This window comes from Scyliorhinus torazame, chromosome 8, assembly GCF_047496885.1.
Source record: "Scyliorhinus torazame isolate Kashiwa2021f chromosome 8, sScyTor2.1, whole genome shotgun sequence".
In the NCBI taxonomy this organism is placed as follows: Eukaryota; Metazoa; Chordata; class Chondrichthyes; order Carcharhiniformes; family Scyliorhinidae; genus Scyliorhinus; species Scyliorhinus torazame.
Genome location: NC_092714.1, coordinates 85959162 through 85975567, shown reverse-complemented (window position 1 = coordinate 85975567; position 16406 = coordinate 85959162).

Below are 16406 nucleotides of genomic sequence, written 5' to 3'. Positions count from 1 at the left end.
TCTACTGCACTGGTAACGTCCTGAAAAAATTCTACCAAATTAGTCAGACACGACCTACCCTTTGTGAACCCATGCTGCGTCTGCCCAATGGGACAATTTCCCTCCAGGTGCCCCGCTATTTCCTCCTTAATGATAGATTCCAGCATTTTCCCTACAACCGAAGTTAAGCTTACCGGCCTATAATTACCCGCTTTCTGCCGACCTCCTTTTTTAAACAGTGGTGTCACCTTTGCTACTTTCCAATCCTCTGGGACCACCCCAGAGTCTCGTGAATTTTGATAAATTATCACGAGTGCATTTACAATTTCCCTAGCCGTCTCTTTTAACACTCTGGGATGCATCCCATCGGAGCCAGGAGACTTGTCTACCTTTAGCCCCATTAGCTTGCCCAATACTGCCTCCTTAGTGATTACAATCATCTCAAGGTCCTCACCTATCATATCCTTATTTCCATCAGTCACTGGCATGTTATTTGTGTCTTCCACTGTGAAGACTGACCCAAAAAACCTGTTCAGCTCCTCAGCCATTTCCCCGTCTCCTATTATTAAATCTCCCTTCTCATCTTCCAAAGGACCAATATTTACCTTAGCCACTCTTTTTTGTCTTATATATTTGTAGAAGCTTTTACTATCTGCTTTTATGTTCTGAGCCAGTTTACTTTCATAGTCTACCTTACTCTTCTTTATGGCTTTTTTAGTAGCTTTCTGTTGTCCCCGAAAGACTTCCCAGTCCTCTAGTCTCCCATTAATTCTTGCCACTTTGTATGTTTTTTCCTTCAATTTGATACTCTCCCTCACCTCCTTAGATATCCACGGTCGATTTCTCCCCTTTCTACCATCTTTCTTTTTTGTCGGTATGAACCTTTTCTGAACACTGTGAAAGATCGCTCGGAAGGTTCTCCAGTGTTCCTCAACTGCTTCACCATGAAGTCTTTGCTCCCAGTCTACCTTAGCTAGTTCTTCTCTCATCCCATTGTAATCGCTTTTGTTTAAGCACAAAACATGAGTGTTTGATTTTATCTTGTCATCCTCCAACTGTATTTTAAATTCAACCATATTGTGGTCGCTCCTTCCAAGAGGATCCCGAACTATGAGATCATTAATCAACCCTGCCTCATTACACAGGACCAGATCTAGGACCGCTTGTTCCCTTGTAGGTTCCATTACATACTGTTCCAGGAAATTATCCCGGGCACATTCTATAAACTCCTCCTCAAGGCTGCCTTTACCAACCTGGTTACACCAATCGATATGCAGATTAAAATCTCCAATGATAACCGCTGTACCATTTCTACATGCATCCGTTATTTCTTTGCTCATTGCCTGCCCTACCATCCTGTTACGATTTGGTGGCCTATAGACTACTCCTATCAGTGACCTTTTCGCCTTACTATTCCTGATTTCCACCCAAATTGATTCAACCTTGTCCTCCATAGCACCAATATCATCCCTTACTATTGCCCGGATGCCATCCTTAAACAACAAAGCTACACCACCGCCCTTACCGTCCATTCTATCCTTTCGTATAGTCTGATACCCTTGGATATTTAACTCCCAGTCGTGACCATCTTTTAACCATGTTTCAGTAATGGCCACTAAATCATAGTCATTCACGATGATTTGCGCCATCAACTCATTTACCTTATTTCGTATACTATGAGCATTCAGGTAAAGTACACTTGTGCTGTTTTTTATGTCTGTGTTATGAATCCTAACACCTTGATCAGTAACTTTTCGCAATTTATTTTTCCTCTTACCCTTTCTCCTAATTTTCCTTGTCTTTGAACCCATATCTCTACATAATAACCTGTCACGTAACCTGCTGCCTTGATCTCCATTAACCATTATACTGTCAACTTGCTAGTTTAAAGTCCTTGTGACCAACCTATTTATCCTATTCGCTAGAACACTGGTCCCAGAATGGTTCAGGTGAAGACCGTCCCAACGGTACAGGTCCCTCCTGCCTCAGTACTGATGCCAATGCCCCATGAAATGGAATCCCTCTTTCCAGCACCACTCCTTTAGCCACGTGTTAACTTCTCTAATTTTCTCAACCCTATGCCAATTGGCACGTGGCTCGGGTAGTAATCCAGAGATTATAACCCTGGAGGACCTGCTCTTTAATTTAGTCCCTATTGTTTGATAATCCCCAAACAGGTCCTCTTTCCTAGTCTTACCTATGTTGTTAGTCCCAACATGGACCACAACAATTGGATCCTCCCCCTCCCTCTCCAAAATCCTTTCAAGCCGATCAGAGATGTCCCTCACCCTGGCACCGGGCAGGCAACATACCATGCGGGACTCTCGATCTGGCTTACAAAGGATGCCATCAATCCCCCTAATTATAGAATCCCCTACAACTACCACTTGTCTTTTTGCTCCCCCCTCTTGAATGGCTTCCTGTACCACGGTGCAGTGGTCAGTCAACGCATCCTCCCTACAGCCCTCTTCCTCATCCACACAGGAGCAAGTACCTCATACCTGTTGGACAAGGTCAAGGGCTGAGGCTCCTCAACTCCTAAACTCAGGATCCCCCTACCTGCCTCCCTTGTAGTCACACCACTCTGTCCCTGACCACTGTCTGAATTAACAGAACTTATTCTACCGGGTGTGACTGCCTCCTGAAACAAAGCGTCCAGGTAATGTTCCCCCTCCCTGATGTGCCGCAGTGTGTGCAGCTCGGTCTCCAGCTCATCAATTCTGAGCCGAAATTCCTCGAGCAGCCAACACTTGCTGCAGATGTGGTCACTGACGGTCTCAATGGGATCCACCAGTTCCACCATCATACAGCAACAGCACATCACCTGTCCAGCCATATTCAACTAGTTAATTAATTTCAATATTTTTTTTAAAAAATGTTTTATATAACCTCAAGGATAAACCCGAACACCAACAAAAAACAGCCCTCTCTCGCCACTCACCCGAACTCAGTCACTCACCTAAACTCAGATGCACTCTGTTCCAATCAGCACTCCGTGACTAAAGGCACTCCTGCCACACCTTTTGTGCACTCACCTCTCCTAGCACTGTCCCGGCTCTCTCCTCCGGCGCTGTTTTCGCTGTCCCGGCTTTCTCTGCTCCCGCGCTGTTTTCGCTGTCCCGGCTCTCTCTGCTCCCGCGCTGTTTTCGCTGTCCCGGCTCTCTCTGCTCCCGCGCTGTTTTCGCTGTCCCGGCTCTCTCCTCCCGTGCTTTTTAAATCTCCCAGCTCTCTCCTCCGGCGCTGTTTTCGCTGTCCCGGCTCTCTCTGCTCCCACGCTGTTTTCGCTGTCCTGGCTCTCTCCTCCCGCGCTTTTTAAATCTCCCGGCTCTCTCCTCCGGCGCTGTTTTCGCTGTCCCGGCTCTCTCTGCTCCCGCGCTGTTTTCGCTGTCCCGGCTCTCTCCTCCCACGCTTTTTAAATCTCCCGGCTCTCTCCTCCGGCGCTGTTTTCGCTGTCCCGGCTCTCTCTGCTCCCGTGCTGTTTTCGCTGGCTGTCGTGTCAGGTACACTGGTCTAACACTGTATGCAACTGGATGCAGCTTAGATCAGAAAGATACTCCAGACCTTGAAGTTAGCTCAATCAGGTTTATTGAACTAATAACACAGTTAGCACAGTTCTCTGTGAGGTCGACTCTCTGCTAACTTAATTGTGGTTACTCTGTCTGACTGGACCAGGCTAGCTCTTAGCCACGTGGTGGAGGTGTGCGATTATAACAACACCCTTGACTGACTCTCTAGATGTTCATCAGTGGAAAGAAGCAGAGTGTGAGTGCCTCGTGTCTTTTATAGTCAGATCCCACCCCTGAGTGTCCTGCCTACTTATTGGTCATGTCCTGTTCTCTGTGCCCATTAACTGCTTGTCTGCATATCATTATGTGTGTGTCTGCATATCATGACACTGGCTGTGGGCTGTCCAGTTTAAGGTGGAAGGTAACTGATCATTAGAATGTGATGATCCTTCCTATCATTGGAAACAACCCATGGCACCCTGCCCTTATATAAATTGAGCTGTGTTTACAACTGCTGCTTCCTGCGGTGTTTTCCTCACTGGTAAGAGTAAGGAAAATAGAAAATCTGGTGGTGTGGTGTAATGCCAACAATCTCTTCCTCAATGTCAGCAAAACTAAAGAGCTGGTCATTGACGTCAAGAAGCGAAGTATCGTACATACCCCTGACTGCATCAATGGTGCCGAGGTGGAGATAGTTGACAGCTTCAAATTCCTAGTTGTGCACATCACCAACAATCTGTCCTGGTCCACCCACGTCGATGCTGTGACCAAGAAAGCACAACAGAGCCTATATTTCCTCAGGAAACTAAGGAAATTCGGCAGGTCCACACTGACTCTTACCAACTTTTACAGATGCACCATAGAAAGTATCCTATCTGCCTGCATCACAGCTTGATATGGCAACTGCTCGGCCCAAGTCCGTAAAAAACTAGAGAGTCGTGAGCACGGCCTAGTTCATCATGCAAACCCGTCCCCTATCCATCAACTCTGTATACACCTCCCGTTGCCTTGGGAAAGCGGGCAGCAAAACCAAAGACCCCTTCCACCCAGGTTATTCAGTCTTCCATCTTCTCCCATTGGGCAGGAGATACAAAAGTCTGAGAACACGCACTAACAGGTTAAAAAACAGCTTCTTCCCCGCTGTTAACAGACTCCTGAATGACTCTCTTATGAACTGATCTGATCTCTTCACAGATCTTCTCTGAGTAGTACTACACTCCGTATGCCTTGCCTGATGCCTGTGTCTATGTATTTACATTATGTATTTGTGTATGTCCTATATATTTTTATGTATGGAATGATCTCTCTGGACTGCATGTGTATTGTGCTCTATCTTCAGTCCTTCTAGCCAGCTCCCGCTCCTACCACCTTCTCCAACCTTCTGTCCCACAAGGCTCGCATCATCCCTTATATACTTCTGAGACTACCTCCCTCTAGTGGCTCTCTGTGTACATTTTGTTAACCCTTACTTTACTGGCATGAATAAATATACCATAGTACGCAGACTGTAAATTCTATGATCTTCAAAATTCGCAATCATACTGCCTACTTTTAAGGTGAAATCATTGATGCATGCCACAAAAAGCAAGGGAGCTAGTGCTGGGCCTAGGTGATCTCTTCCTCATCAGCCATGACGCCGATTTCACGATTTTTAAAAGCACAAGTGAACTCCGCCGTCGGGAACTCGGTCCATTGGAGGCAGAGAATCATGGAGATCCTGGAAACTATTGGGTGAGGCCTGCTACTGACATACAAACGGTGTTTGCTGTATGTGTGTTTGGACCGCATTGATGCCGCTGTCAGGGTGACGGAGAATTGTGATTTAATGTCAAATCGGCGCCCACTGCGATTTTGGCGTCGGAACCTATTGTCCGCCCAATCGCGTTTTTCGATTTCAGCGTCAGACAATGGAGAATTCCTCCCCAGAATCATCACACCAGACAATCAGGAGATTCGTCCGAACTGCTCTCCACCACCTCTCAACCTCTGGGACAGTGTTCTCCCATTCGAAGGGAACTCCCCCATTCAGAAGCCAATGTTGTTCTGCATTGCTTGTTGATAGGCCAAAGCCACCACCTCCCTATAACAGAGAATACGGTGGTGGAGAATTTTAATTGTGAGTAAAATCTGGAAAGTTGTTTTCTTTAAAACAGAACAAAAATAGGAAAAACCAATTACCCTTAGCCGAGTGGTCAATAATCGGGGGGCATAGATGTAAAGTAATGGGCAGAAGGATTAAAAGGGAGTTGAGGAGAACAGTTTGTCACCCGGAAACTAGTAGGGGTTGAGAATGTATTGCCCGGAAGTGGGTAGGAGGATGAAACCCATATTAAATTTAAAAGATACTTGTATACGCCCTTGAAGTAATGTATGGGACATGGGAGGGTGGGATTAGACTGGATAGCTCTTTTTCAGCTGACAATGAACAAGGAGCAGGAGTAGGCCATTCAGCCCCTCAAGCCTGCTCTGCTATTTAATATGATCATGGCTGATCTGATAGTAACCTCAAATCCACACTCCACCTATCCCTGATAATTTATTATCTCCTCGCTTACCAAGAATCTATCCAACTCTGCCTTAAAAATATTCAAAGCCTCCACTTCCACCACCTTTTGAGGAGGAGAATTCCAAAGACACACAGCTCTCTGAGTAAAATAAATTCACCTCACCTCCATTTTAAATGGCAACCCCTTATCTTTAAACAATGACCCCTAGTTCCGGATTCTCCCGCAATAGGAAGCATCCTCTCGACGTCCACCCAGTCAAGACCCTTCAGGATGTTATATGTTTGAATCAAGTCACGGCTGACTCTTCTGAACTCCAGTGGATTCAAGCCACGTCTGTCCAACCTTTCCTCATAAGACAACCCACCCAATCCAGGTATTAGTCTGGGAACCTTCCCTCCGTGCAATGCATTTACAGCCTTCCTTAAATAAGGTGAGCAATATTGTATACAGTACTCCAAATGTGGTCTCACTAGTGACCTGTACAACTGACCGAGACACAATAGGATGAAAGAATTCCTTCTGTGCCATACATTTTCTATGTTTCGACAAAACAGCTCCACGATCTCGCCACAGTGCTTCCAACAACTCCACCTGAGCTCAGGAAGCCCAAAGCACCTCAACTGCAAGGGGCCTGTCCTGCACCTCTGCACTTGCACCCCACAATCCCCCCCCCCAAATGTGGCATGAAAATTAATAGGACACGTGTTGCCCAAATTTGGAATTTTGGCATCAGATCAGCCAGTTAGTGTGATGTGAGGAGAATGTCAATTCAGAGTCTCCCAGCCTCGACAGGGGACAACCTTCTCCTTCTGCTAGGCTGCTGTAACCCCATCAGAGATAGCAGTATGCTGGCCAGTTCCAAGTAGTGACATTCAAATCTTCAAGCTTTGTTAATGAGTATAGGTACTGAGTTCTCTGCTTTGGAGAAATGTACGGTGAAATGGAGGATGATTGAAGTTTTTAAAATTACGTGGGATAAAACCTGACTACGTGAAGAGCTGTTTGAAAATTAACTCTTGGATAAAATGTTAATGTGATTTGTCTAGAACAGCTGTCATGTGTAAGAAAATAATTGCTGCTAATGCCCTCAGCTGACATCAAATATCAGTTGGTAAGTGTTGAAAACGATTTGAAATTTTAATTCAGGATCTACCTCAGCCTGATCTATTTGTGTTGTTAAGGGTGACCCAATTATCAAGACTGACGGTTGGTAGCATTCAAAATTGAGGGAGAAAGTCAGGAGGAGATAAGGTCAGACAGCCACTCCCAGAAACCATGGGCGCGATTCTCCACTCCCACGCGGTTGGGAGAATCGACTGGGCCACCAAAATTTCCGGGGACGCCGGTCCGACGCCCTCCCGCGATTCTCCCAAGCGGCGGGAACGGCCCGGTCAAGTTTCGCGGGCCGCAGGCCGGAGAATCGCCGGAGACACTGAAAATGGCGATTCTCCGGCACCCCCGCTATTCTGAGGCCCGGATGGGCCGAGCGGCCAGGCCAAAATGGCGGGTTCCCCCAGGCGCCGTCCACACCTGGTCGCTGCAGTCGTGGGCGGTGCGGGAACGCTGGGGGGGCGGCCTGTGGGGGGGCGAGGGGGGATCCTGCACCGGGCATTACCTGGAATGTGGGTTGGCCCGCGATCGGTGCCCACCAATCGTCGGGCCGTCCTCTCTGAAGGAGGACCTCCTTCCTTCCGCGGCCCCGCAAGATCCGTCCCCCATCTTCTTGCGGGGCTGACTTAGAGAGGACGGCAACCACGCATACGCGGGTTGGCGCCGGCCAACCCGCGCATGTGCGGATGATGCCCGTTATGCGCACCGGCCGCGTCATCTATGCGGCGCCGTTTTTACGCGGGCGACAAGGCCTGGCGCGTGTAGATGACGCGGCCCCGATCCTGGCCCATTGTCAGGGCCTGAATCGGTCGGGACCGGGGCCGTTCCGCACCATCGTGAATCTCAACGGCGTTCACGATGGCGCGACCACTTCGGCGTGGGAGTGGAGAATCCTGCCCCATAAATTCCAAAATGTGTTTTCCCACAATTTTATTAGCAGGTTACTGGTTACACACAAAAAAGTAGGATTTTATTTTGTAAAGAGGAATTACTCCGCACAGACAGTGACCCAAGCCAGGAATCGAACCTGAGACCCTGGCGCTGTGAAGGCATAGTGCTAACCACTGTGCTACCGGCAATCTAACAATGGATAATCTCAACTGAACCTTGGATACTGAGTGCAGTAAGGAAGTGACCACCATATGCACCTTTACTATATTGCTTGCTTGAAGGCTGCTAACTAAGAAAGGATGTGGTCCAGAATGTGTGTTCCACATGCTTCTTGCTGGTTCAGCTCTTTTATAGTATAAGTATTGGAACCACACAGTATGATTTTTAGATTTGTTGGATTCAGTCCAGCATCTTTCATAGTAAAGGTATAGCTCCTATAGTGTAGCGATTATAGTTCTCCACTTAAATGGGATAGAGATATGTTACTAGTGTTTCGGCACCCTGGGCTAGCGCATGGTCAATTCCAGCCCCCCTTGACCCAGAGTCACAGCACAACTGAATTAACAAATAATTCTTAGAAAAATACCCAAAGTCGTTGGCCCTTGGCTCCCCAATAATTACAGTCACCAGGTTTGCAAATTTAAACACTGTTACCTTTTATTAATAACCAAAATGAAATATGCAGCAAATACAAATGGTTAACTATAAAGTAACTCCTAATCTCCCATCTTAACTTGTCCCCCACTCTCTACACATGCACACATGATAAACAAACACAGGGGGAGGGAGCGAGGGGTAAAAATGCTAAGTAAAAGGAAAAAGAGTGTTCGTTTCAGATGATTGTTAAGCAGACCTTCATTCAAAGTAAGCTTTCAGATCCAGGTTTTTGTTTGCAGCCTGTAATGGTGTCACTGTAGATTGATTAATTTATTCGGGTTCTCTGTGGGTTCAGAAAATATATCAACTCACAGCCTTTCTGGAGAGAAGAGAGGGAGCAGGCCCTTGTCTGTGTGTGCCCAGCACGCAACTCTGCTTTCCTTAGGTCTATGAAAACCATCCCACTCAGGCAGGATCCAATCACCACCTGTTACTGGGCAGAATAAGGCTTTTTGGCCAATTCATTGGCCACCAGCCAACCAATTGAACTGAGTCCCATCCCATCTCTTGGGAGACACAAAGTCTGGGTTCTGCTGTCCAAAGCCAGCAGCACCACATACTATGTTGCAACCTCTTGAATTTCTCCTTCTTTCAGCTGTTTGACTTAAAAATACATGCCCATTAAGCATCCATGGATTAAAAATGATAACGGCAAAAGCAAAGAAAGAGGAAATAAGAGAATCAACAGGAAGGGTCCTTACACAAGACTCTATCACTTTCTACTCAGAGTTTTAAGTAAATACTACTTTAAATATAGAGTCATACAGGTCAACAGCACAGAAAAGGTCCTTCGACCAACGTGTCTGCACTGGTCAAAACAACCACCTAACTATTCTAATCCCATTTCTTAAAACTTGGCCCACAGCATTGTATGCCTTGGTTTTGCAAGTGCAAATCTGAATACTTCTTAGATGTTATGAGGTCTCTGCCTCCACCAACCTTTCAGACAGTGAGTTCTAGACTCCAATCACCCTCTGGGTGAAATATGTTTCCCTCAGATCCCCATTAAACATCCTGCCCCTTACTTAAAATACCCCTGGTCATTGATTCGTCCATCAAGGGCAAAGGTTTTGTCCTGTCTACTTATCAATGCCCCTCATAATTTTATACATCTCAATCCCCCTCAATCACCTCTGCTCCAAGGAAAACAATTCCAGTCTATCCAATCTCTCTTCATAGCTAAAACCCTCCAGCTCAGTCAACATCCTGATCAATCTCCTCAGCACCCTTTCCAGAGCTATCACATCCTCCCTACAATAGAAACATAGACAATAGAAGCAGGAGGAGACTATTCGGTCCTTCGAGCCTGCTCTGGCATTCATTTTGATCATGGCTGATCATGTGGATTCCAGACACTCTAGGGGATAATTATCAATGCTACACTTCAGAAGCTACACCTTTATGAGAGATGCTGGAGAGAATCCAACAAATCTAAAAATCATACTGTATGGCTCCAATATTTATACCATAAAAGAGTTGAACTGGAAGGAAGCAGGCCTAACCAACATTTTATAAGATCAGCGTAACGTCCCTGCTCTTAAATTCTATGCCTCGGCTAATAAAGGCAAGTCCACTATATGCCTTCTTAAACACTTTATCCACCTGCCCTGCTACCTTAAGGGACCGGTGTACATGCACACAAGGTCCCTCTGATTCTCGGTACCTCCCAGGGTCCTGCCGTTTATTATGGATTCCCTTGCCTTGTTTGTCCTGCCCAAGTGCATCACCTCACACTTATCCGGATTGAATTTAATTTGCCACTAATCAGTCCATCTATATCCCCCTGTAATGTAAGGCTATGCTCCTCACTATTTATATCCCCTGGTGGTTCCTTTCCTACAGGAAGAGGGTCAGATCAGTTTTTTGGACTGAATTAAGTGTCTTTGAGGCTTGTTTGCTTCAACATGAAGTAAGAGTGATCATTTGAGGGGTGCACTGATCCAGAATAGTCCCCAAAAGGGGCTAGGATTATAATCCACTTCATAGAACATAGAACATAGAACAATACAGCGCAGTACAGGCCCTTCTGCCCACAATGTTGCACCGAAACAAAAGCCATCTAACCTACACTATGCCATTATCATCCATATGTTTATCCAATAAACTTTTAAATGCCCTCAATGTTGGCGAGTTCACTACTATAGCAGGTAGGGCATTCCACGGCCTCACTACTCTTTGCGTAAAGAACCTACCTCTGACCTCTGTCCTATATCTATTACCCCTCAGTTTAAAGCTATGTCCCCTCGTGCCAGCCATTTCCATCCGCGGGAGAAGGCTCTCACTGTCCACCCTATCCAACCCCCTGATCATTTTGTATGCCTCTATTAAGTCTCCTCTTAACCTTCTTCTCTCCAACGAAAACAACCTCAAGTCCATCAGCCTTTCCTCATAAGATTTTCCCTCCATACCAGGCAACATCCTGGTAAATCTCCTCTGCACCCGCTCCAAAGCCTCCACGTTCTTCCTATAATGCGGTGACCAGAACTGTACGCAATACTCCAAATGCGGCCGTACCAGAGTTCTGTACAGCTGCAACATGACCTCCCGACTCTGGAACTCAATTCCTCTACCAATAAAGGCCAACACTCCATAGGCCTTCTTCACAAACCTATCAACCTGGGTGGCAACTTTCAGGGATCTATGTACATGGACACCTAGATCCCTCTGCTCATCCACACTTTCAAGAACTTTACCATTTGCCAAATATTCCGCATTCCTGTTATTCCTTCCAAAGTGAATCACCTCACACTTCTCTACATTAAACTCCATTTGCCACCTCTCAGCCCAGCTCTGCAGCTTATCTATATCCCTCTGTAACCTGCTATATCCTTCCACACTATCGACAACACCACCGACTTTAGTATCGTCTGCAAATTTACTCACCCACCCTTCTGCGCCTTCCTCTAGGTCATTGATAAAAATGACAAACAGCAACGGCCCCAGAACAGATCCTTGTGGTACTCCACTTGTGACTGTACTCCATTCTGAACATTTCCCATCAACCACCACCCTCTGTCTTCTTTCAGCTAGCCAATTTCTGATCCACATCTCTAAATCACCCTCAATCCCCAGCCTCCGTATTTTCTGCAATAGCCTACCGTGGGGAACCTTATCAAACGCTTTGCTGAAATCCATATACACCACATCAACTGCTCTACCCTCATCTACCTGTTCAGTCACCTTCTCAAAGAACTCAATAAGGTTTGTGAGGCATGACCCCGGAGGGGCAAAATTCTCCGTTATCGGCGCGATGTCCACCGACTGGCGGCAAAAACGGTGCAAATCCCACCTGCATCACGCCGCCCCAAACGGCGCTAAGTCTCCGGCCCGGAATGGGCTAGCAGCGATGTGACGCTATCCGCGCTGGCTCATGTGGTTCACGCCGCACGGCGCGACGGCTCAAAAGACGCGCTGCTCCCCCCACCCGACCAGAAGACCCGACCGGATGGCCGCCCGCCGCTCAGCCCCGAGGTTCCAGTCCCGCGACATTGAGGCGCTCCTGGACGCAGTGGAGCAGAGGAGGGAGGCCCTGTATCCCGGACACGGCCGCAGAGTCGCCCCACGCCACAGCTGGCGTCTGTGGAGGGATGTGGCAGAGGCCGTCAGCGCTGTGGCCCTGACACCACGGACAGGCACCCAGTGCCACAAGAAGAAGGTGAACGACCTCGTCAGGGCAGCCAGGGTGAGCCCCCCCCCGCCCGATATCCATATCCCCCATATTCCCCCTCCCCATATTACCCTAATCCCCGCATATCCCCCCTCCCCTATATCCCCCATATCCCCCAACCCATATCCCCCCTCCCCATATCCCCCATATCCCCCTCCCCATATCCCCCCTCCCCATATCCCCCTCCCCCATATCCCCATATCCCCTTCCCCCTATCCCCCCTCCCCCATATCCCCCCTCCCCCATATACCCCCTCCCCATATCCCCCCTCCCCCATATCCCCCCTCCCCATATCCCCCCTCCCCATATCCCCCCTCCCCATATCCCCCCTCCCCATATCCCCCTCCCCATATCCACCATATCCCCCTCCCCATATCCCCCCTCCCCCATATCCCCCATATACCCCCTCCCCCATATGCCCCCTCCCCATATCCCCCCTCCCCCATATCCCCCATATCCCCCACATCCCCCCTCCCCCATATCCCCCCTCCCCATAACCCCCCACCCATATCCCCCCTCCCCCATATCCCCCATATCCACCCTCCCCCATATCCCCCCTCCCCATATCCCCCATATCCCCCCTCCCCCATATCCCCTATGTCCGCCTTCCCCCATTTCCCCAAGTGAATCCAGCCCTAACCTTAACCTCTGCAATACACGCGCAACCGATGGCGTGCATTCATATACCTGTCTAACACTGTTGCCTTTTACCCCTGCCACCACCCCCCACAGGAGAAGCGCGCACACAACACCAGGGAGTATGTGAGGACTGGAGGAGGCCCAGCTGATGAGAGGCCACTGACCGAACATGAGGGAAGGGCCCTGGAACTGGTTGGCGGACCTGAGCACCAGGAGGTTGCTGATGCAGAGGTCGGGGGCCCACCATCAAGTGAGCCACCGACAGCCCGTCCCCATATCCCCCCTCCCCCATATCCCCCCTCCCCCATATCACCTGATCACTGCCTGCATGTCTAACCATGCATGCTTCATTGTGTATCGCAGGAGCAAACGTCGAGGCACCCATCCCCGCAGATGCAGACCGCCCGCATGATGCCCCTCGGAGACCACGGGAGATGGAGAGACCCGGACCCTCTGGCATGCGACGCCCGCACGATGCCCCTCGGAGACCATGGGAGACGGAGAGACCTAGAGCAACAGGGAGACGACGCCCCCGTCTCATGCGGGTGCGGCGACGCAGGCGTGTGCCACCCAGCGACGAGAGGGGCAGCCACAGGCCGCCGTCACAGCCGAGCCACGAAACCACAACCCAGGACACCCCTACCCAGGCCACCCCTACCCAGGAAACTGAAATACCGGACAGTGACACAGATTGGATGGGTGGAGACGAACCGCCACCCCAACGTGCCATGGACTCAGGGTGGGACGAAGAGCACGACACAACGCCACTGCTGTCACCAACACCCTCCACCATCGCAGAGACGCTCACCTCGGGTGGGCACTTTAGCGATGAGGCGTCTGGTAAACTCACTAGTGCGCACAACACAGCCGTCCCGGTACAGCAGGTGGAGGTAGGAGCAGCAGAGGGGCCGGGCGGTCGGGGGGCAGCCCGGCGCAAGCGAACATCTGCCGCCCAGATGGATCCTGGGTTCCTGGAGTTACCACACCCACCCATAGATCCGATGCAACCACCGACCCGGACACGAGCGAAGAGGGTGACGGACAGCTTGCGGCGGCTGCAGTAGCAGGTGGAGGAGTCCGCCCGTGTCCAGGAGCTGGCAGTGGTGCCGGTCATGCGTGCCACCCAGGCCGACACTGCACGGGTGGCGTCCGCGGTGGAGGCAATGGGTGCGACGGGGTCAGACATGGGGAGCGGTTTGCGAGGCCTGGGGCTTTCCGTGCAGGCGGCGTCTGTGGTCCAGGACATGGCTGCCCTCTCACAGGAGGCCATGAGCCAGCACCAGCGGCAGATGGCAGAGGGGCTCAACTCCGTGGCACAGTCTCTGAAGGCCATGGCCCAGTCTCAGCAGTCCATAGCCCAATCTCTGCAGGCCATGGCCCAGTCTCAGCAGGGCATGGCCCAGTCTCAGGAGTCCATAGCCCAATCTCTGCAGGCCACGGCCCAGTCTCAGCAGGCCATCGCTGAGGGCATCGGCGCCATTGCCCATGTGCGAGCCGGCGTCGCACAGTCACAGACAGGGATTGCCAACCCCCTGAGCTCCATGGCTGCAAACCTGCAGACCCCTGTCGATACCAGCACAGGCCTCCAGGACTGGCAGCGCCAGATGTCGGGGGGGCGTCGGATGGCCAGTCCGTTCGCATTCCCCCACCCATGTAGAGGCCTGGGGGCCATCGGGCACCCCGAGGGAGGAGGAGGTGCTGGGGCCTGTACGGGTCCCATTGTAGGGGAGGTCCCGGAACACCTCAACACCTCGGGCTCCCCCCTTCCTTCCCAGGTGCATCGGGTGGGCAACGGGCAGGACAGGCTGGCAGCTCACCATCCCAGTCACCCGGGCCGCAGCCTGGCCCATCTAGGCCAGGACGCCCCAGGAAACGGCCGCCAAAGGGATCCCGTGTCAGAGGGCAGGAATCACAGGAGTCCACCTCCAGTTCTGCTGTACCGTCTGGGGAACCAACTAGGCGTAGTCAAAGGGCCCGTAAGGCCAAACAATTAGACACTGAGTAAGTTGGCACGGGTGAAGGGCACAGATGGGTTTTAGGGGCTAGGGCACGTGCATGAACTCCATTCGTTATTAAAGTCAATGTTACACCTACAGAAGCTGCCTTTGTGCTCTGTCCAAAGCGTGCGGGGGTGTCATGTACGTTGAGCGCAGGTGTGTGTGTGAGGGGTGGTCTTACATCAGCCCCAGGTGAGTCTGCCCCCTTCCCCCTGGGCTGCCATCAACATCCCCCCGGGCAGAGGACGGGACCGTGCGCTGCAGTGTCACAGCCGCATGCAGGGATGGTCCGGGTGGATGGTGGTACTGTGGCCATGGGTCAGACATAGTCCAACGATGTGGAGCCAGGAGCTCACCGCAGGGCGGGTTGTCATCATCCTCCATGGCCTGCAATAGACATGCGTCCACCCGCAACTGTGTGAGCCCGGCCGTTGTGCCGCAGGTGGATCGGCAATGGAGGGGTTGGTGTGCATGCGGGTGGGGTGGGTGGGGTTGGGGAGGGGAGTGAGGGTGCTGGGTGGGTGGATGGGTGGGGGGTGTGGGTGGTCGGGTGTTGCCATGGTGTGCAGTCTGTGGCCATACTACCCGATTCCCACGCCCATCTAGTCAGTGAAGCGGGCGGCTATCAGCCTGTCACGTGCCCGCTGGGCCAGCCGGTAACGGTGGACAGCCACCCGCCTGTGTCTACCCCGTCTGCCCTGACCATTGCCCCCATCCCCCTCATCTGGGGAGGACTGCGCCTCTTCCTGCTGCCCCTCCACTCCGCCATCCTCTGCCTGCGGCACATCGCCCCTCTGCTGGGCTATATTGTGCAGGACGCAGCACACCACAATGATGCGGCCGACCCTATCTGACCGATACTGGAGGGCGCCCCCAGAGAGGTCCAGGCACCTGAAACACATCTTCAGCACGCCAAAGCACCTCTCTATCACTCCCCTTGTCGCTACACGGGCATCATTGTAGCGGTTCTCCGCCTCATTGCGTGGCCTCCGTATAGGCGTCATCAGCCACGATCGCAATGGGTAGCCCCTGTCGCCCAGCAACCAGCCCCTCAGCCGGGGATGGCGTCCCTCATACATGCCGGTGATGTATGACCGCGACAACACGTATGAGTCGTGTACACTGCCCGGGTAACGGGCGCAGACGTGCAGGATCATCATGCGGTGGTCGCAGACCACCTGTATGTTCATCGAATAGGTCTCCTTCCTATTGGTGAACACGGCCCTGTTATCTGCAGGTGGCCCCAAGGCGACGTGCATCCCATCAATCGCGCCCTGGACCATGGGGAACCCGGCCACGGCAGAGAAGCCCACAGCTCGGGCAGCTTGGCTGGCCCGGTCCACAGGGAAGCGGATGTAGCGGTGCGCAATGGCATATAGGGCATCTGTCACTGCCCGGATGCACCGGTGCCCCGATGTCTGCGATATGCCGGACAGGTCCCCACTCGGCGCCT